General features: G+C 38.6%; 1 protein-coding gene across 1 annotated transcript in view; it reads right to left on the bottom strand.

Annotated features, from left to right (window-relative positions):
* The window catches only part of LOC106087780 (ankyrin-3), a 202317-nt gene that overhangs the window by 8571 nt on the left and 170947 nt on the right, over positions 1–22799 (bottom strand). The window lies entirely within an intron of this gene.

Below are 22799 nucleotides of genomic sequence, written 5' to 3' on the forward strand. Positions count from 1 at the left end.
ACAATGCATATTAGACTTGTCGGTTCCAGCTGAATTTACAGTACAACGAATTTTTTAACGCAATGTTAAAAAAAAAAAAAACAAGTAAAAGCGTGCTAAGTTCGGCCGGGCCGAATCTTATATACCCTCCACCATGGATCGCATTTGTCGAGTTCTTTTCCCGACATCTCTTCTTAGGCAAAAAAAAAGGATATAAGAAAAGATTTGCTCTGCTATTAGAGCGATATCAAGATATGGTCCGATTTGGACCAAAATTAAAATATATGTTGGAGACCTGTGTAAAAGGTCAGCCAATTCGAATAAGAATTGCACCCTTTGGGGGCTCAAGAAGTGATATAGAGAGATCGATTTATATGGGAGCTGTATCGGGCTATAGACCGATTCAGCCAAATCGGATAGGAATTGAGCCCTCTAGAAGCTCAAGAAGTCAAGTCCCCAGGTCTGTTTATATGACAGCTAAATCAGATTATGAACCGATTTGAACCATACTTGGCACAGTACAAAATACTACGAGCAAAATTTCATTCCAATCGGATAAAAATTGCGCCCTCTAAAGGCTCAAGAAGTCAGGACCCAAGATCGGTTTATATGACAGCTATATCAGGTTATTGACTGATTTGAACCATACTTGGCACAGTTATAGAATATCATAACAAAACACGTAGTGCAAAATTTCATTCCAATCCGATAAGAATTGCGCACTCTAGAGGCTCAAGAAGTCAAGATTCAAGATCGGTTTATATGGCAGCTATATCAGGTTATAGACCGATTTGACACAGTTGTTGGATATTATAACAAAACACATCGTGCAAAATTTCATTTCAATCCGATAAGAATTGCGCACTCTAGAGACTCAAGAATTCAAGAATTCAAGACCCAAGATCGGTTTATATGGCAGCTATATCAAAACATGGACCGATATGGCCCATTTACAATACCAACCGACCTACACTAATAATAAGTATTTGTGCAAAATTTCAAGCGGCTAGCTTTGCTCCTTCGGAAGTTAGCGTGCTTTCGACAAACAGACGGACGGACATGGCTAAATCGACATAAAATGTCGCGACGATCAAGAATATATTGGGTTGCCCAAAAAGTAATTGCGGATTTTTCATATAGTCGGCGTTGACAAATTTTTTCACAGCTTGTGACTCTGTAATTGCATTTTTCTTCTGTCAGTTATCAGCTGTTACTTTTAGCTTGCTTTAGAAAAAAAGTGTAAAAAAAGTATATGTGATTAATGTTCATTCTAAGTTTTATTAAAAATGCATTTACTTTCTTTTAAAAAATCCGCAATTACTTTTTGGGCAACCCAATATATACTTTATGGGGTCTCAGACGAATATTTCGAGTAGTTACAAACAGAATGACGAAATTAGTATAAAAATATAATATTTCACATTTCTCGTACATGCAAAATCCATTGAAATAAGCATTCTCACAAAGAGGACAAGAAAAGATGATGAGTTCCAAGGCGTATTTATGAGGTGGTCGCATTCGCGAATTGCTACAACAAAACATCTTTTTTGGGAACTTGATATGTCAAAATTTGTACACAAAATCGATTCGCCGTGACATTTAACATTTACGGCAAATTTGCTTCAACCAGTCAGAGCAAGGCGTATTTAATAAGGTGGCCGCATCAGCACAGCTATTGGAATTTGATATGTCAAATCATTTTTGAATTCGCCTTAAAAAAATTTAAGCTTCAAAATTTTTAAACTTAAGTTATATAATGGTACGCGTCTAACAACCTCAATCGCTATCAACTTCACTCGGGGAACCTAGGTTTATTGCATCGCCCCCGAAATAGATTTAAAAAGCGCTGAAGAACAAAGACTAAATTTACGGCGGTACAATGTCTGATATTGCAATGAAAAAGATAAAAAGTCAACATGCATGACAATAATGGGGAGCCAGGCGGGCTGAAGAAGTTCCCCCAAATCTGCCATTTCAAGCCCCTATGGCGCGTTTTCAAAGTCCTGACACTGCAATTGCTAGTTATAAGCCCTATCAGTAGTGAGAGCGATAGATGCACCCCATCTAGGTGAGGTCCCCTGAACACACCAAATCACCTCATATTGGTGAATAGCACCAACATTATCTTTCGGGAGTACGTCAAGCCCCTTGGCCAATCTTGGCATCAAACTATATGCTCTCTGAACGGCCACACACCACGATGAAAACGTCATTCTCCTATCCAACAGAGGACCGATCGCCGCGGTTATTTAAAGGCGTCAATAACTCGCCCTGTCATATCGAGCATCATAGGCACTCAGTATTTGAGCAAGAGCCGGAGCCGCCCAACCTCTCACTGAGACTCTCCGCTCGACACCGCTGATTGTCCGCGACTGATGTTGCGACTACTCCGTATGGAGCATTCCACTATCCACAACCTGTGGATGCGCCCGCAGCTAAGCTTCTCGTGACAGCAAAGAACACCATACAGATCGGACCTCAAAGTTCCAGCTTGTGTGCTGCACACAGCTATCCAGTGCCGAGAGCACTTTGCTAGTGGACGCTCATTATCCTGCCCATCAACTTCGTATGAACTCAATTCAGAAGGAGTGACTCTGCACGCCAGAGAGTCATCCGCTTGACACATGTGATGTGTGGGCCCTGGTTATAAATAATAGAGACAAACGTCTATGATGTTAGAATCAATCCCAGCCCCATTGAAATTGGTCAATCAATCCCAGCCCCATTGAAATTGGTCTATCCTGGAAGGTTAAATGCATTATTGGTAGCTAGTTTACCGCTACAACAATCTAGTGAAAACTATTTAAACCTGCCGTCTTGATGGTTTTCTCTGGAGTTAAATGGGAATTTTGAACATTTCTAAATTTGTTTTGTTTTTTGCTTGACACTCAAAAATTAAAAAACTTCTTTCTTCTTGCTCTGATTCATCGAAGCAAATTTGCCTAAAATTTTAAATGTCATGGCGAATTGAATTTTCTTCGCCCTGTTCACAAATTTTGACATATCAAGTTCCCAAAAAAGATGCTTTGTTGTAGCAATTCGCCGATGCGGTCACCTTATTAAATACACCTTGAACCAGTCAGAGCAAGAAGAAAGAAGTTTATTAATATTTGAGTGTCAAGCAAGAAGAAACAAATTTAAATGTGTTTAAAATTGCCATTAATTCCAGAGACTTTACCCACAAAACTACCAAGATGGCAGGTTTAAATAGTTTTCACAGGATTATTGTGGCGATGAAATAGCTACCAAGTGAAGACCAGGGTAGTTCTGGCTCAATTCAAATAGTGTGTCTCGGTTGTAACCAGGGACTACACATCACATGCGTCAAATGTATGGTGACTCTCTGGTGGACATGAGGATTCTTCCTGGATTGAGTGCATACTATTTTAATGAGCAGGATAATAAGCCTACCACTAGCAAAGGGCTAAAACAGGAATATTTTGATTGGAACTCAATCACCACAAGAAAGGTTTTTGTACCCCGTTTTTGAGGCCTTTGGATATTTGTGGGATTTTCAGATCATTTGAAATGGAAGGGGTTACAGTTTGTCCCCAAAAGATACAGTTGGAGCTATTTACCAATATGAGGTAACTTGGTGTGTTCTGGGGACCACTCCTGCAAGTGGTGGAGCTGCCGCTCTCACTACTGATAGGGGTCCTTAAAAGCCATTGCAATGTCAGAACTTGAACGTCGCGCTGGGCGCATGATTTGTGGATGAGGGATGAGGAGGACTTATCGATGGCTAAGTGAACACCTTTTTTTCTATCTAATTTATTTCCAGGCACATAGTCCTTTCGCCATTCTTGACTACAATAGGGGCTTAAAACGACAGATAGGAGGGAACTTCTTCAGCCCGCCTGGCTTAGGATGACGTTTTAATCTTGGTGGGCGTCCGTTCGGACTGCATATAGTATGCTGTCAAGATTGGCCAAAGGGCTTGGCGTGAACCGCCGAAAGATACAGTTGGAGCTATAGCTATTCACCAATATGAGGTAACTTGGTGTGTTCTGGGGACCACTCCTACATGTGGTGGAGCTGCCGCTCTCCCTACTGATAGCGGTCCTTACGAGCCATTACAATGTCAGAACTTGAACGTCGCGCTGGACGCATGACGAACTTACGCATGATTTGTGGGGTTGAGGAGGAGTTATAGACGGTTGAGCACCTATGGTGGCACTGCCCCGAAATTGTGGGAATAGGCGCAGGACTATGACTAAATGAACACCTTTTTTCCTGTCTAAATGAACACCTTATTTCCTGGCTAAATCATTTCCAGGCACATAGTCCTTTCGCCATTCTTGACTACAATAGGGGCTTAAAACGACAGATAGGAGGGAACTTCTTCAGCCCGCCTGACTTTCATTATTGTCATGCATGTTGGTTTCTTATCTTCTTCATTCTAATGTCTGGCATTGCACTGCCTTAAATTTTTTCCTTATTCTTCAGTGCTTTTTAAATCTTTTTTCGGGGACGACACAATGAACCTAGTTTCCTGAGTGAAGCTGATGGCGATTAAGGTTGCTAGACGCGTAGCATTATACAACCTAAGTTTGAGTACCACAACAGCAGCAAACACAAAAATAAATTTAGAGAATTTTTGTTTTGAATTTTGTTTATTTAATAAGGCGAATTCAAAAGACATATCAAGTTCCATCATCTGTGCGCTGTGCTGATGCGGCCACCTTGATGAGTTCTTTCCATGTTTACTCATTTTATTCGAATGACACAAGTCTGACTGGGGACTTAACCAACAATACAGCCGATATCGCATAAATGTAAACGCTTTACAAAAAAATGCCGCATGACAAAAACTGAATTGAAAAAACTATTTTTTTTTTCTTTTCTTTTTTTGCGAAACTGAAAAAGTTACATACCCAACATTGCCTGTTCACCCCAAGCTAATAGCGCATAGTGGTAAACTATTCGAAACGAAAAAAAAACAATAAATGTCAGCAAAAGCATAAATATCTCGAGGGTGCCGTGTAGAGGAACGCCAGCAATGTAAAATTTGGTCATGAAGTGGTCTCGCTAAGCTACACGCATTCCGCCTCAGATATGTATCCCCGCACTTTCTTAATGTAATGCATGTTATGGGAAAATTTTCATCATGTCATATCATAACATTTTTATCATGGCATGGAGGCCAGTAGAGCATAGGTTCGCATGTCCGCCTATGACGCTGAACGACTGGGTTCGAGGTATTATGCCATGTAAAAACCCTTATCATTGAGATTAAAATTTGAATCGGACAGCACTCAGTGGTTTGTGAGAAGTTTGTCCCAGTTCCTTAGTGGAATGTTCACAGGCAAATTTGCATTGCATATCACACGAAAGGCCACCGTAACGCTGAGGTTGGGATGTCCGCTTTTGACGCTGAACGCCTGGGTTCATATCCCTTCGAGAACATCAACAAAAATTTTCAGCGGTGGTTACCTCCTCCTAGTGCATACGATATTTGTGAGGTAATCAGCCGTGTAAAGCTTCTCTAATAAGTGGTGTGCTCTGCGGCATGTCGTACAGACTCGACAATAAAAAAGATGTCCCTTATCATTGAGCTTAAACTTAAATCGGACAACCCATCATTGATTGAGAGAAGAGAAGTATCCCCGCTGTTTCTTAATGGAATGTTTAAGGGCAAATTTGCAATTTGTCATACCCTCAGGGAAATGTAGTGAACACAGCAAAATGTTAATGTTTTCATAAAAAACAGCACGTAACCAAAGGCAGGTACTTTCAGCAAAAACCTTTTGCTAAGAACAGCTGATTTTTTGTACTTTGGCAAAGTGAAATTATGCTGTCACCAGACCAATTAGCAACCATTGTTACCCAAATAAACACTGTCTGGATTGGCCATTGGCAAAACTCAATGGCCATATTGGCAACATATTAACAACACATTTTGTTGTTAATATCTTATCCTCAATCCCATGGCAGCCTGTTGACGCGATGGATTCCTTCATCGGCAAGGCCTGCCGCCTCAGTGTACCACAACAACAATATCTTATCCTTTCGAAAAGTGTTCTATTGCAGTACTTCCGTAATTAAAAAACTATTTGGGCGCTTGTTTGTATCGGATAAAGTAAGACATAATTTTATACGTTTAGAAAACAAAAAAAAAAACAAAACAAAATTGAAAAAATTCTACTCAACTAGCCGCATGACTCCTGTACACTGACCGGTACTAACTTCGTGTATTCATTCAGGAGGCCACCGTTGCGCAGAGGTTAGCATGTCCGCTATGACGCTGAACGCCTGGGTTTGAATACTGGCGAGATTTTTCAGTGGTGGTTATGCCCTCGTAATTCTGGCGACATTTGTGAGGTACTATGCCGTGTTAAAACTTCTCCCCAAAGAGGTGTCGCTCTGCGGCAAGCCGTTCGGACTCGGCTATAAAAGCGAGCTTTTCCCCTATTTCATAATGGAATGTTCGTGGACAAATTTGCATTTGCATTCATTCAGCCGGACATAACTCAATTATCTCAACATAAAACTCGAACTTAGTAAAACCTTTATCGGTTATTAAGCTCATCTCGACAGAGAAATTAAAACATCGAAAGAAATTAAATTTAATTATCCGAACTAAGCCAAACTGGAAACAAGCGATTAGTAAAATAAAATACATAATTTTTTAGCGTCTCACTTTCCGATGTCGGCTGTTAGGCGAGAATTTCTCAGTGCTCTTAGAGATATACTTCAAGAAGCTCTACATGTGCGCCCAAGTGGGCTGCCGAAAGTTATATTTTTTCGTCCATTGTGATACCACAGGAACAGAAGAAGGAAGATGCCTTCTAGTACCTACCGCTGAACCATCCAGGCCGCTTTAAAAAAGCCCAGTAACTTGCGAATATTCACATTCGCTAAATCAGACAGTTTCTCAAAGAAATGAGAACCTAAAGCGGAACTCCTTCTAACTGCTAGTGCGGGACACACACACAGAAGGTGTTCTATAGTCTCTTCTTCCTCGATGTGCCTACAGCTTCTGCAAAAGTCGTTGCTGGCAACCTTCAGTCTGTCAGCATGTTTTCCGATTAGACAGTGACCTGTCATGACGGACACAATGACTGACACGTCTATTCTAGCCAATGACAGCAAAGACCTCAGTAGACCTCTTCCAGTCTAGACCAGGCCACATAGTTTTGGAATGCTCACAGCCCTCTCTTTGTGACCATCTATCATTCGTTGCCCTTCGGGGCTGGTCCTGAAAACTTAGCTTACATGTCGCTAGAAGCATACCCACAGATTCCAGTGTCCCTGGAGTGTGTAAGATATTTCCTAGTCTCGCAAGCTCGTCTGCTTGCCTAGGCGTAAATTCATTTAATTCAGATATTGTAACTTGAATCCACTCAGTGGCCAATTTAAACAAATTACAATGAACTATCTCCTTAGAAATAAATTCGTCTAGACGGAAGTAGTTCTTTTCAGCAGGAGATACGAGTTACCCACAGTGTCACTTGTCTCCATGGGAGGAGAGAATGTTCCATTTACTGAAAGCGCAAAATACCTGGGTGTTTTGAACTTCAAATCCAACATTTTGGAGAGGGCAAGAAAGGCAACTCTTACCTTATACCCCTGCAAGAGAGCCATTGGCAAAAGTTGGGGAGTTTAAACCAAAGGCCTGCACACAATCATTCACTGGTGACTGTTTTTGCTGAAATCGTGAACGCTGAACCCACATGATGTTCTATTTCAAGACTACTGAAGAGCGAGACGCCTGATAGAGCAAAACGAACAAGTTGCTGTTAAGTAGATAATTTTGAAAAACAACCACAACCACCATTCGGTGCTTGGGAGTTTTGTTTTTATCTCGAATTCATCGAGATATGAGAAATTACTCGCTACATATGAAAGCGTCTCGCTGTCATTTTCAAAATATAAACTGATCACACAAATCATTTGCAAACTGTTTGTTTTTTCATATAAAAACTAGGTGTGTGTGTTTATCCACGCTTTTTATTTCGTGCTACGAAAGCAGTCAACAAGAAAAATAATACTTTATCTGAATCAAAATGTACCCGAATACATGCATTGTACAACGTGCACTAACTGTCAGACCTTTAATGCCAAATTTATGGTGTTGTAGTCTGGTGGACGGCGCTTCAAGAGTCCACCTACTGTGTTCTATCTTTCGTCAGCTTGATTCTGTTGAGTATCTAGATCCACTAACTCTGCGAATAAGGTGGGGTGCGTCCAGAGGGATTCGGGTTTGAGTCGAGTGGGTGAGGCTGGGCAGTTAAACAGGTGACGCGTGTCGTGTGGTCCCTGGTCACAATCGTTGGCATCAAGCGTTGCTCTGTAGGAATTGAGGCGGCTGCATCTGCCGGATCGTAATTGAACCAGAACTACTCTGGTTTAGCAGGGGAGGTCAATTACTTCAGGTGCAATGGGACGCCCTCCAAAGACCACATTCACCCATTAGCTATTCACCGCATCTGCTACCGTGTCTACATGAATGTCTAGACTCAATTGATCTAGAGGTTCCCTTTTGTAGCGCTGAACCTCACGCTCTAAATCATGCAGACCGCCTTCTGCGCAGTGGACATCTATCCACAACATGATGATTTGGATGGTCTCCACGATAACAGCCCATTGCTTAGGCAGCGTGTTGTTATGTATTCGCACGGATAGGATCTTTGTCTCCTGATGGTGGTGGCACGCGTGAGAGCTGAGGAGAAAGCCCATCGCAGCGGCATTCTGATAGATCTGAATATTAATCCACTGCGTGTCACACAGCTGACGACCAATTGCTTTGTACGTGGTCAATAAGGTTTCTTCGTCAGCATCCCAAATGCTGCCGGCAAGTGACTTTTGATTTTCTACTTTTGAGTTTATCGCAAATTGCTGTGACATGTGAGAAGAATTTTTAATAGCTGCCAAATGTGACACCAAGTATTTTGGGACACTTGATGGTCGGATTTGTCACTTCAGCTCCCTTCCCACCTAATGCTTGTATGTAGTGAACAATGTGGCTGAAGATTGGTTGCAAATGTCTTCAAATCTCTTGCAGGGAAATAAGAGGCAAGTTCGTTGAGATAGACGTTTAACCTATCGCAGATATCATCATTAGGTGGGGCGAGAGATGCCATGATCCTACAATCGTCCGAAGATATCACCCTGTCCTGGGGAACTCCCTCACTTTACGATGCTTCGACTTCTTATCCTTAAATTCCGCACAGATAATTCGCGACCCAACGTCTCAGGCCTGGCAGGAGGCGATGTCCTCAAATAGTTTGGCATGGCTGATCGTGTCGAATGCCTTCGATAGATCCAGTGCCACGAGGACCGTCTTATCACATGGCCTGGACTGTTTGAAGTCACGGCAAATGTGTGCGGTAATGGCATGCAAAGCAGTTGTTGTGCTATCCAGTCTTCGAAATCCATACTGATGCTCGGGCGGATCCGCACTGACGACGACACCACGGAATTTAATGCCACACCTAATGCCTCTTGATATTGTGGCTAGACAAAATGCTACGACCACTGTGAGCTGTGAGGCTTTCACTTTGGTCATAGGGCGACTACGGACACTGTGTTATCTTTTATACAATATCCGATGTTACCGGCAGTGTGAATTACATATTGTCAGAGCCGGTTTTTGATAAAAAGTACTGGAGCACTATTCCTGATAGAGCCGATTAGAACAACATATCCCTGGTAATAGAAGTTACATAGACATTTATATGGATGGTTCCAAGCTAGACGACCTGGTGGGCCTTGGACTGCACTCTGAAAAACTAGGACTGTCCATATCGGGAACGTTTCCCGATCACGGTAGTGTATATCAATCGCAATTAAAGAATTGCGATCGCTTTTGAAGCGATCTGAATGGTTCAACGGAAGAAACTAGAAGGCATCTTCCTTCTCCTGTTCCAGTGGTATCACAATGGAGAAAAACGTCTGAGTGAGTATGATGGCAGACTACCATATAAACCTAACCTATTGTTAGGATTCATTGATAGCACTTAACAACAATTAATCCTGCACTGAAAAAACTTTTTTATTTTAAATTGTAGGTTTATTGATCTTTGATTTTTCGTCTAGTTATTAAAGACAAAAATCTACAGTGATAGTCAAAATATGGTTGAAAGTTGGGAAAAGACAACAGTGTACCTTAGTTAAAGATGCAAAAATATCCTTAGAAATAGGAGTGTCTTTAAATTTGTAATTTTGTTAGGTTAAGATGCTAAGAGAGGCCACCGTAGCGCAGAGGTTAGCATGCTCGCCTATGACCCTGAACGCCTGGGTTCGAATCCTAGTGAGACCATCAGAAAAAAATTTTCATCGGTGGTTTTCCCCTCCTAATGCTGGCAACATTTGTGAGTTACTATGCCATGTAATACTTCTCTCCAAAGAGGTGCCGCACTGCGGCACGCCGTTCGAACTCGGCTATAAAAAGGAGGTCCCTTATCATTTAGCTTAAACTTCAATCGGACTGCACTCCTTAATATGTGAGAACTTTGCCCATGTTCCTGAGTGGAATGTTCATGGGCAAAATTTGCAAATTTGCGAGATGCTAAGAGAATTAAAAAAAAATTATAATTGGACAGCCATATGTGTAGTAAACTAGGAATCAATCTGCGATCGAAATTTGAAACGAATGGTCGTGTCCGTTAGTAAATAGGAAATTAAATTTAAAGATAGCATCGTTTTTTTTTAATTTGTGGCTCTTTGGCACGTTTCTATTGCTAAAATGCTACATATAACGAAAAATATTAAATTTTGAGACAGTTTTTTTCCGCGTAGTATTATGAAGGCAAAATTTCACATAATTATAATTAAAAGTTAATTTATGTTATTAATTTATTTTTCCCAGCTATTCCGAAATCATAACAGAATACCCTGCTTAAAACACTTTTAGTACATCAGCTATAGCTGAATCTCCAAAGTACGTCAACTAAAACGATTTTTTGTTCGAAATCAAGCTATAGGATGCCGATTTGCAGTCATGTTAGTGTACTGTTCAAAATATCACTAAATAGTGAATTGCATCACAAACGCCACTGGTATGCTAGTTTAAACATCGTTTTTCAATTGACATATGTATAAAAAATTTACACTCATTTGCGAATGATTGAGTTTCCCGCAAAAGGACTTGGGTTTCAACTACTGTTTTATTATTATTAGGTCAGAAATTAAGTAAAATCAAACAAACTATGAGAAAAATTTACGAAAACATGAAAATTAAAATGAAAGGCATACATACATATACTATGATCTATTTGATATACTTATACTGAGCAATTTGTGTTTGAGAAGATGTATGTGTGTGTGTGTGTGTGTGTGTGCGGAATCGAAAGTGTTTTTCTTTTTTTTTTTGGTGATGTGATTTTCTATTTGATTTAAGGGTAAAACCAAAAATTAAGAGAATAGAATGGAATGAATAATATGGGAAAATTTTCAATACCAACAAACAAGTCGCTCTGGCTATGCTATGTTCGTTCCGTATGCCTCAAGACAGCTATGCAAACTTGCTAAACAACATATTATGGACAGTGGTCCATAAAGCTGTGATGGGCAGACACACACATTTGCATCCAAGCCCGCTGGCTATTGTGTACATACACTATAATGTGCAACAGTGTGTGTGCGTTTGCCCATCACTGCCGTAAACTATGGACGGATAAGGTCTATCCTTTGATACCCAATACCAGGTGGGGTGCAAACGTCGAGTGAAATAATGTCTAATGTTATCTATTTCGTTAAGTAAAGTAAGGATCGCTTTGGCACACAAACTTAAAAAAAAACTGTTGCGATCAGATGTAGAGTTATGTGCGAAAAAAATAGGCACAGTAGTGCTGAATATGCAAGTTTCGGAAAAGTAAAAAAATATACTAAGATTTGCAAATTCGCTAAGTTATAAGTTTATTTACTGCATTAAAACTGGTCTTTATGTTTTTCTTTTGCTTTGGTTTTGGTTTTAGTTTTTAAAAAAGGAAAATTAAATTTAAAAACGGAAATGTAAAAGCTAGTTTTCAGTTACGAATGTGTTAAAAACCTGTTCTAAGAGTTTAAAACTAAGTTATGACAAATGAAAGCTCGTATAGCCTCCTACGAAATGAGTAACCACAGTGATCCTCTTGACGTCTTGACGTTTTTGCAGAATTTCAATCGAACTTAGATCCTTAGACTTAGGAGGCCGCTACTGGGCAGGAATGTTGTTGGAATATCCATCAAACTAGAAATTTCAAATTGATTTGATGCCATGTACAATATATGATACAAGGGACACACAACACAATTCCATGGAAATAATACCCATACAGTGATATTCGCACCGACATGTTTTTCGGGTTTTATAGTTTTTTTTTTGGTTTCGTTAGTTCATAACTGGAAACCTGTGATATATACCCAGAAAAATTAGTCTACTGATATCAGCCAATACTGTCTGCTCATATTAAATTAAAAAATTTAAGCTTTTGAATATTGTAAACAACAATTGAGGAATTTGCTATATATTTATAAAAAAAAAAACAAATTTTAGGCGTTGATTTTTTCTTTAAAAGTGATATAATAAAAGCAGCAGTTATTGTGTCTGTTTTTTTTTTTTTTTAATTCGATCAAAAATTACCAAGGTCTACAAAATTAAAAAAAATATATATTTATATGCTGTGTAAAATTAAAATAGAATAAACAAAGTTTTATAATATTTATGAAATTTGTGAGCTTTTTTATATTTTTAAAATTTGAAAACAGCAGAAAATGTTTGCTGACTTTCTGCTGTTTCAGCAAACATTTCTGCTGTTTTTACTAACAAATTTCCATGAGTGTACTCAAATATGGGCCGATCTGGATCATATTATATAACAGCTATAGCCAGATTCAATATTCAATATAGACCATATTTTAGTCGGATGTCGGAAGGATTAATACAACTTACTGGTTCAAAGTTCAGCGAAATCGGACTGTTTATATGACAGTTATATATAAATGTGGTCCGATCTGGATAATATTCTGTTTCGATGTCGGCAGTCGTTACATAACTCCCTCAATGTTCAGCGATCGATCAAATCGCCAATAGATCTATATGGTTCTATTTGGCTCGTTCAGGAACGAAACCTGCGTATGCATTTTTTGCAACATTTAGCTCAATATTTAAATTTTTGAAGACTCTAGCTTGATTAGGCCAGACGCACTGACGAACAGACAGACACACGGACATCGTTAAATGGTCTTAGAATTTTACAACGATCAAGAAAATATGCAAAAGATTTTTCAATACTCTGCAAACGGAATGATTATATGAAAATGTTCCCTATCCTATGGTGGTGAGTATAAAAAAACGAGTTTTTCGATATTTTGTTGCACAAAATTTAAAATTTACCTATTTTTCATTAATCTCCCAAAGGCGAGAGATACGAGCTGATTGACCATGAAAACGAATATCACTAGAATGAAAGGTTCCTCATTGATTAAAGAAAAGAAGTTGCCAGACACACAGGCGGATCAGACACAGTCTAAGTTCTTTTGCACAACCCACTACGTTTCGTCTCACACCAGTTTCTGGGTTTGCTCTTTGTTTTCGCTACAACTGCTACAACCATTTAACCACTTTGCGAAAGTTATTTCTTAAGTTGTATAACTTTTGCATAGTTTCTTTTAGTTAATGCGCCACATTGCTTCGATGTAGCCATATTTGCCTAGCAAACAAGTAAAAAAATCTCAATTAGATTATTACATATTTCACCTGAGCACTTGCGTTAACTCTTAAGCTAACTTTTTATTTACTTTTATTTACGTAAAAACGTAAAACGTTTCGATGAATTTTCTGCATTATTTAAACGCACAACCAACAATGTTACATTTTAACCTAAATGGATGCGTATACTAAAAAATGTTTGTCCTAATTTTAAAAGATGATAAATTTTCCAACTTTTTTAGGAACTATTTCCTTTGGTGAAAGATATTTTCCCAGATATTAAGGATTTCTATTTGAAATGTTAGGTTAACAAATTCTTAATTTTTCCTCTTTTTATTAAAGACAAAACTCTAAAATATAGGTCAAAATATCGTTGAAAGTTAGGAAATTGACTTTGGGACAAGACGACAGTGTACCTTAGTTAGGTTAAGATGCTATGTTTGCTAAAAAGAATTTTTCAAAAATAATAATTGGACAGCCATCTGTGAAGTAAAATAAGAAATTTGAAAAGAATGGCCGTGTCCGTTAGAAAATGGGAAATTTAATTTAAACATAGCATCTTTATTTTATAGTTTTGGTTATTTGGCTCGTTTTCATTGCTCAAATCCCACGAATAAGGAAAAATCATAATTTCTGGCAAACTTTTTTTCTGTATATATATATATTTAATGGAAGCTATCCTATCTCTAGGTAATATTTATGCTGTTATAAATACAATGATATTTGCTCTAAGTTTGCATAGGCAGGGTAGTTTCATTTTCACTGCAACAATAAAGAAGGCTATAAATAATTTTCCATCTCAAATGATGATATGGGCATCTATGACCACCCATGGCTGTTCTCCAATCATTTTTATATAGCCAGTCGTCAAAGTAAATTAGAATTATTATAGGGAAACCCTTTTCGAAGCTCCTTTGGAGTCGTGGGCACTCAAATATTTCGGTAGTAGACCATGGATGTACCAACATGTTTCGATACCACACATTGGCTGTCCAATTCGTCAGATGTCAATCCGATGGAATTTTCAATTTGGGCCATTTTAGAACGCTAAAAATGGACAAAACTGTATGCCAGTATGGATGCGCTACCTCCTTTATGCCGCCAGGCCTTGATAATGTATCACAGGTTGTATGGTAAGCTGTCTCCGAATGCAATGTGAAATGGAGAGACACAAACGTCATTTTCACTTCAAAAGCTGGAATCTCTCTCTTATCACACAAAAGCGAAAGATTATCGCCCAATTAGTCTGTTTTTTTTTTATGCTAAAGACTTTGGAGAGATTGATAGAAACATATCTTAGGGCACAGATTTCAAGAGATCGCCCGTCTACGCAATGGCAATGCAAATGCAAATTTGCCCATGAACATTCCCATTAAGGAACAGGGACAAACTTCTCACATATCAATGAGTGCTGTCCGATTCAAGTTTTAAGCACAATGATAAGGGACCTCCTATTTATAGCCTAGTCCGAACGGCGTGCCGCAAAGCGACACCTCTTTGGGGAGAAGTTTTAACATGGCATAGTACCTCACAAATGTCGCCAGCATTACAAGGGGATAGCCACTGCTGAAAAATCTCGCTAGGATTCAAACACAGGCGTTCAGCGTCATAGCGAACATGCAAACCTCTTGCACAACGGTGTCCTCCTGAATGAAAACATAAAGTAAATGTAAATAAATAAGAGCTTGCTAAGTTCGGCCGGGCCGAACCTTATATACCCTCCACCATGGATCGCATTTGTCGAGTTCTATGCGCAGTATCTCTTCTTAGGCAAACAAAGAATATTGAATATTGTAGGGGCTCAAAAAGCAAAATCGGGAAACAAAATTTCTTCCAAATAGGATGAGAATTGCGCCCTCTAGAGGCTCAAGAAGTCAAGATCCCAGATGGGTTTATATGGCAGCTATATCAGGTTATGTACCGATTTGCGCCATACACAGTTATTGTCATAACAAGTCATAACAGTCATAACAAAACACTTCATTTCAATTTCAGCCAAATCGGATGAGAAATGCGCGCTCTATGGGCTCAAGAAGTCAAGATCCAAGATCACTTTATATGGCAGCTATATCAAAACATGGACCGATTTGAACCATGCTTACCGCAGTTGTTGGAAGTGATACTAAAATACCACGTGCAAAATTGCAGTCAAATGGGACGAGAATTGGGCCCTTTAGAGGCTCAAGAAGTCAAGACCGAAGATCGCTTTATATGGCAGCTATATCAAAACATTGACCGATTTGGCCCATTTACAATACCAACCGACCTAAACTAATAAGAAGTATTTGTGCAAAATTTCAAGCGGCTAGCTTTGCTCCTTCGAAAGTTAGCGAGCTTTCGACATACAGACGGACGTACATGGCTAGATCGACATAAAATGTCGCGACGATCAAGAATATATATACTTTATGGGGTCTCAGACGTATATTTCGAGATGTTACAAACAGAATGACGAAATTAGTATACCCCCATCCTATGTTGGAGGGTATAAAAAAAGTTGAATTTCAACGTCAGACACAAGTTAGTACCGGCCAGTGTACACCAAGAAAGTGGAGTCATGCGGCCAGCTGAGTATATTATATTCACTTTTGTTTTGATTTTCCATTTGTCAAATGCTTGTGAATACGATTGCTTTCCATACGTATCAAATTATGTCGTACTTTGTCCGATACATTCAAGCATCAAAACAGTTTTTAATTATGGATTCAAACCCAGGCGTTCAGCGTCAGGCGGACATGCTCACCAGTGTTGCCGTTTTTGGTAGGTTCCTACCAAAATTGGGCTGGCCTTAATTTTTGGTAGGTTTTTCCAACACAAGTTAATTACTGAAAAAAGTGCAGCGGATAACTCATAACTATTTCATTTCTTGTCGATTCTGCTCAGAAAAAATAACTCTAAGAAAAAACCAACTACCGAATTTGTATGTGGAACTTTAAATTCTCCACGAACTTTAGCATTGAATTGAAGATTATGTGTTGAAGATTTGTAGAGACTTGACAGACAAAATAATTGAAATTTTGTGGATTTTCAACTAATTCTATGGTTGAGTTAGTTGTTAAAATACCCGTACTACCCTTAAGTACTTGCAAACCCAGGCTCGAATCCCCCGGCCAGTCAAACAAAATTTTATTTTCTTATTTTTTAAAAGTGGTTTTTATATATTTTTAAAACGAATTTTATTGAAACATTTACTACTGTACAATAATGCTTATTGACTTATTTCAGCATGAATAAAGTGATGTCGGTAGGCTAGAGGATGCGAACATGAAATCATGAGTTCAAATTAAGCGGCGGCAAACTTAACTAAATTGGATTTTGGGATATTAGTTGAGAGAGAGAGAGAGAGAGTGGCAAAGAAAAGACCTGAGAGCAAAGCTGTAAACGAACAAGACAAGCAGCGCGAAAGAAAATAAAAACACCGCCACACCGAAGCTGTGCAGCAAAGCACATGTGGTGGCTGGTTAAATGTTTTTGTTTTTTTTTGCTTGTTTATGGATATATTGTTGTTGTTGTCATATGTTGGCTTGCAAAGAATGACAATCAACAACAAATTTGTACTCTTGTTGCAGGAAAATTATTAAATTTCGTCGTTGTTTTCTTGACAAAAGTTGTTGTTTTTCAAAACAATTTTTATCTGTGCGTATTTGTTAAGAGTGTAGAATAAAACCATGGATTTTCATGGGCCAAATACTGATTTACAGCGTCTTACTGCTTTAAATATTAGAAACAAGTAAAAGCGTGCTAAGTTCGGCCGACGCGAAGGATCCGTCGTACAAAATTTCAAGCAAATCGGATAAGAATTGCGCTCTCTAGAGGCCCAAGAAGTCAAGACCCAAGATCGGTATATATGGCAGCTATATCTGGTTATGGACCGATTTGAACCATACTTGGCACAGTTGTTGAATATCATAACAAAACACGTGGTGCAAAATTTCATTCTAATCGGATAAGAACTGCGCACTCTAGGGCTCAAGAAGTCAAGACCCAATATCGGTTTATATGACAGCTATATCAGGTAATGGACCGAATTGAACCATACTGCAAAATTTCAGTCAAATCGGATGAGAATTGCGCCGTCTAGAGGCTCAAGAAGTCAAGACCCAAGATCGGTTTATATGGCAGCTATATCAGGTTATAGACCGATTTGAACCACACTTGGCACAGTTATTGGATATCATAACAAAACACGTCGTGCGAAATTTCATCCCAATCGGATAAGAATTGCGCACTCTAGAGGCTCAAGAAGTCAAGACCCAAGATCGGTTTACATGGACCGATATGGCCCATTTACAATACCAACCGACCTACACTAATAAGAAGTATTTGTGCAAAATTTCAAGAGGCTAGCTTTGCTCCTTCGGAATTTAGCGTGCTTTCGACAGACAGACGGACTGATGGACAGACGGACGGACATGGCTAGATCGACATAAAATGTCGTGACCATCAAGAATATATATACTTTATGGGCTCTCAGACGAATATTTCGAGTAGTTACCATCAGAATGACGAAATTAGTATACCCCCTATCCTATGGTGGAGGGTATAAAAAAGGCCGTTAGTTCTGGTATTGACAGTAACTGGTACGAGTGTTAAGGGATCTCTTCCAAATTTCGTAAGTTATGGATAAGAAATGCGGTTTTTGTGCGTTTAAAATTGACCCGTTTCAATGCCTTCGATCTGAAAATAGGGCTACATGGCAGCTGTATACAAATATGTTCAGATCTGGTACATACTCTGATGTTGAGGGGTGTATGCAAATTACGGTGAAGGCGAAAATGGGAACAAACCCTTAAATCGGGAGATCGGTTTATCCAAAATTTGGCACAGTTGTTCATTGAAATCGGATCAAAAATATACGACATTTATGAACTCAACAAAACGACGATCTTGGAAATGTATAATTTGATGTGTTGAAAACGGAATAGCCAAATAGCCAACTCTTCGGTGGTGTGTATAGAAACATATACCGCATTTTTAGCTTGTAGAACATTTGGTAGGCTTTGGTCGGATTTAGTAGGATTTTTCGTAAGATTGGTAGAAAATAATTTTCTTGAATGGCATCACTGATGCTAACCACGATGGTCTCCGCAAGGGCAAGTGAACTAAAACAGCCATTTACGAACTCATCGCCTACATAGAGCGTCCCTTTCGCCGGCAAGGAATATACAATGGTAATATTTCTTGACAAAGGAGTTACTTCCAATAATGTTAAACCGACATCAATTATCAAGGAGCTGGAGTTTTTAGACATCAATGCTAACGAAAATTTATTAATAACTCACTTACTACAGTTTAGTACGGAAGTTTTAGGATAGGCCTACAGGTCATAAACATTTAAATGTAGTATGTAAACCAATGAGATGTTTAGGATGTTTATAATAACTTAGATCGTAAAATGAGCACATGTAGGTATCCTTATGTAGAAGTAAACATTGTTTATCTTTAAATGATCCTCGCTGTCATCAAGAGTGAATATGATCATCTAAAGCCGTTGGCTAGTTGACTGTCTGAAATACCCTTTGTATGATGTGAGGCTACATGTGTTTTGTATGTGTTGTCCTTGGTTGTTAAGCATTGTATAGATGTTAGGATTTTAAGTGTGTATTAGGTGTTAAGGTTTGTTTCTAAGCAATAAACCTATAAGTATGAATATTAGTTTAAGTAAATTTGGAAGGACTTTAATTGCATCTTCATGTGCAATTTATCACGGATCTAGTAAATTTCTTTTAGTTATTATACTTCAAGTATGTTCATAAATAAGAGTGATTTTTAGCTATATATTTTCGCCAATACTGGTTTAAACAACTCATGCACGTTTCGTTGTTTCGTTTGTTTCCTGTCAAACATCTTCAGTTTGGTCTATAATTTAACCATGAATCGTCTTACAAACGAACAACGCTTGCAAATAATTGCATTTTATTATCAAAATGCGTGCTCTGTTAAGAAAGTTTATCGCGCTCTCATTTTTGCTCGTTTTTTCTGTTGTTTTTGGCTTTACAGGTATGCAGAATCGTCGATTTTGCAGTGAAGATCAGCCAGAAGCATTGCAAGAGCTACCAATGCATCCAGAAAAAGTCAGTTTGGTGCGGTCTATGGGCTGGTGGCTTCATTGGATCGTACTTTTTCGTGCGACGAAGAGTATGCCAGAATTGTACTAAGCGGATCGACCATTTGTGGCGCAGTCACGGTCAACATATGCATGAAATAATCTTCAGACATTAAATTGTATGGACAGTACTATCGATTCAAATAAAGACTTCATGCATTTTTCTGAATTTTATGTTTTTATTTTTTTTATGAATTGAAAAACGTCCTATTTTACCGTTTTATTTTTTACCGTTTTCATATCGTATAGATAATTTTACTCAGGTAACTTGCCTTGTAATATAGTTATTTGGCCGTAAGGATTTTTGTATTGTATTGAAATTAATTAAAAATAATAAAATGAGCTCATTTCCAACCATCAATCGATACGTTTCACTATCTGCTGCATACTATTCAATGTGCAGCAGGAGTCCTGCACATTGGCAATAGTTGGGAGTTTAAACCGCGTGTCATGCACAGACTCAATACTGCAGTTTTGAGACCTACTGTTCAATACTCAGCCGAAGCCAAAGGATAGCTTGTTTGTACATCACGGTCGCACTGAGGACGACTTCACATGATGCACTGTATTTAATGACCTCTGGACGTTGTGGCTAGATAGCTTGGCGCGACCTCTACTGTGGGGCTAAGGGAGATTTCGTAGGTACATAGATTTCCAGACTAGATTAGACGATCTGGTGGGCTTTGAGGTGCATTCTGAAGAACTAGGACTGGTCATATCGAGAAGGTTACCCAAACACTGTAGTGGGCATGTAACGGAGATCTTTGCAATTAAAGAAGTGTTAGAATGGCCAAGATAAAATGTCGTAACGACGACTCCCGCAGATTTCTCAACGAGATGGCTGAACAGTTAAAAACTCATCTGCTCATAGTGCTGGGCAACAGAGATATCCCCGCGAATTGTAGAGCAGACGAAATTGCGAAACTACCTTGCACATTTCAGGGGAACTGAATATGTATATGGCGACTTGAAAGATTTTTAAGTATGGGTGAGTGTGTGTAGTGTAAACTATGAAAGCGGCAACATACCGAAATGTCGAACTAGACGTTTCGCTTTTAGTAAAAAGATAAATTTTAAGAAATAATGTTGAAACCAACCAACTTAAAATCGTCATTGTCGTAAAATTCAAAAACGATTTTATTAGGTCCGTTCGAATATCTGTGGTATTCGTAAGAATAAAAAAAATAGTTGCATCTTTGTACCGACGCGACGTCATATTTGTCTAGCCACAGGTAAAACACGTTCCAGAAGGATGTATTTGAAACGGATGGTCCACCTTGTAAATGAACCCAACTAAATTATCCTCAATCCACTTATAACTCCAATCGAGTGAGGATAGTAATTTATATGACCCATTGTATGTAGGTCATAGAGATTAGTATCCTCATTTTGCTCTTTGTTACTCAAATCTCCTAAAGAGGTTTAAACATCTTAAACGAAGTTAAGAACATTGGCAAAAATCTATGGCAGTTGGTATTTAAATTTTGTATACCCACTAACATGGATGCACTTATTATCATATTTTCTATTAACTCTACTATATCCATATTGTGTCGATTAGGTACCGAAAAGCCAGTTAAAGATTCAAATTTTAGAGAAAACGGTTAATAAATGAGGCTTTTATGACCATAAGATCCTCAATCGGAAGAAGCGACTAGACGCCAGCTATATCGAAATAAGGTCTGATGTGGACCATAATCGGTTTGGATATCGGTGGCCCTTGTATAATAGAGCTGGCAAAATATCGATGACACTATCGATATTTAATTTTTTGACTGAATATCGATTGATATTTTTCCGATGGATACTATCGGAAAATTTAAATTTTTTGTAAAATTAAACAAACAAAATAATATACATTGCGCCTATAGAGGGTGCAATTTTCCTCCGATTAGGTTAACATTTTGTGTAATGATTTCTCTCATGACTTGCAACTAATTTTTTATTGATTTTTAGTTCTCATTTTTCTTCAAATATAGCAGATGGGAAATTAACGATAGTATCGATATTTATTATTAAACTATCGAAAATATCGAATGTTGCGAGCTCTATAGTATAAGGTCGCCCAATTCAACTCGCTGTTTCATATTTCAGCGAAATCGTAAAAAATGCGCATTTTACTCGCTTAAGACCCTAAGTCGGCAGATCGGTTTACATGGCAGCTATATCCAAATGTGGTCTGATGTGGACCATACTCGGTTCGGATATCGAGTCGTCTTGTCCAACTCACTGTTTCAAAATTCAAATTTGGTCTATATGGCAACTATAGGTAAATATGGCCCGATATAGACCATATTCGGTTCGGATATCGGGGGCCTAGCTCCACTCACTTTTCCGAATTTCCGCGATATTGGATAATAAATGCACCTCTTATGGGATCAAGACCAACATTGTTCTATATGGCAGATATATCTAAATATGATCCGATCAAGAACTTAAACTGCGTTTTAAAAAAATTTTTGAAAGCTGTAGAGTGATAACAGCAGTTGGACGGTCAGACATACGATTATACGACGATCCGAAATATATATATTTTGTAGGGTCGGAAATTGGTATTTTAATGTGTTGAAAACGGAATAACTAAATGATAATACCCCTATCCTATGGTGGGGAGTATGATCTTACATCCAGCAATGGATCTCAATCGGAAAACAAATTTATCAACTTTTCTTCATTTCATGCAATGCGAAGTCATCGGGTCTATAAACAATAACACTATGCATAAGAAATACTAGAAAACTAAAAAAAAATGCAAAGTTTCTTTCCGAAATGGTAGTGGATATTTATTGATTCACAAAGGTTTATTAATCGAAACATTAAAAAACATGAAAAGCGCCCTGGTTATTTGGACCGCGCTCAGTTTGGCAGTGCGGTATCCCAATGGATTACAAAATGCCGGTTAGTGTGCACTAAAACTTCACTATTGCCTAACCAGACTAAAGAACAGGAACAGGAAAGCATGATAATGGAACCATCAAAAACGCATTAAGTTCAGTTGGATACTCTTCACCATGGATTCGGCTATATTCAAATATAGCCCGATCTAGACATTATCGGTCCATGAGGTCAAGCGGTCTTACA

Source organism: Stomoxys calcitrans, chromosome 1 (assembly GCF_963082655.1).
Source record: "Stomoxys calcitrans chromosome 1, idStoCalc2.1, whole genome shotgun sequence".
In the NCBI taxonomy this organism is placed as follows: Eukaryota; Metazoa; Arthropoda; class Insecta; order Diptera; family Muscidae; genus Stomoxys; species Stomoxys calcitrans.